The 888-nt window shown below is 35.0% G+C and overlaps 1 long non-coding RNA gene across 1 annotated transcript; it reads right to left on the reverse strand.

Moving 5' to 3' along the window:
- LOC107580952 (uncharacterized) lies at positions 1-499 on the reverse strand. Its single transcript, XR_001608741.1, has 3 exons — positions 351-499; positions 154-250; positions 1-15 (listed from the first exon to the last, which is right to left on the reverse strand). It is a non-coding gene; the product is annotated as an uncharacterized lncRNA (long non-coding RNA).
- Between the last annotated feature and the right edge of the window lie 389 nt (positions 500-888).

An 888-nucleotide genomic window follows, 5' to 3' on the forward strand; every position in this document is an offset into this window, starting at 1 on the left:
CAATGTAAGAAATGCCTGTGTCACAGGAAAATAGAAAAAGAGAATAAAAAAAAAATTGTATCAGTTTTCACACAAATATTAAGCAACACAATGGTTTTCAGCAGTGACAATAATAATGCCATTGGCCATGTGAATGGTTCCTTTCTGTCTTACCCAGCAGAAAGGAGCCGGTGGAAGCAGAGATACGGTCTGACAGGAGGTGCTCCAAAAACAGAGGAAAGAAATTGCTGTTGAAATGGCAGTGGAATACCTGCAGATGGTGGGTTAGAGGACAAACATATAAAATTGGGTCTCTAATTGGATGATTAGAGAAAAAAAAATGTCTTTTGTGCATGTTTGCTCATTTTTACCTGAACAAGGTTCATAGAAACAAACCACATAAAGTTCTTGTGGCGGGACAGCTGCTTTAGATATTCCCCAAGAGTGACTGGCTTCTCAGGTGAGGTAAAAGGAGCCTGACCGACACTCAGTCTATTAGGATGTCAAGGAGGATGTGCAATCAAATGGAAGGCAATGAAAGAAAAAAAAAAGATGAGGGGAAACTTTTACAGTGAATAAAAGCAAGTAAAATCACTGCAACACAAATGGATTATTACTTTAATATTAAGTTGTTTCAATTTTAGCATTTTAAATGTTCGTACGTTTGTAGACCAGCAACTCTAGAAAAGTGCAAAACAGCTAAATAAATGGATAACTGAATTATAGAATTGAAAAAAATAAAAAAGTAAAAGCAAGATGACAACAGTTTTAGGATTCAAAACTTGAGCAATACTGTGTGGGTGGAATAAATAATACAGAACACAGCTTTCATGTTCCTTTTTTCTACAGTTTTCAGCTGAAACTGTTATCAAATTTAAACCTGAAATTAAATTGATTATTTGTTTGAAA

This window comes from Sinocyclocheilus grahami, unplaced genomic scaffold (genome assembly GCF_001515645.1).
Source record: "Sinocyclocheilus grahami isolate Dianchi unplaced genomic scaffold, SAMN03320097.WGS_v1.1 scaffold54975.1, whole genome shotgun sequence".
Lineage (NCBI taxonomy): Eukaryota > Metazoa > Chordata > Actinopteri > Cypriniformes > Cyprinidae > Sinocyclocheilus > Sinocyclocheilus grahami.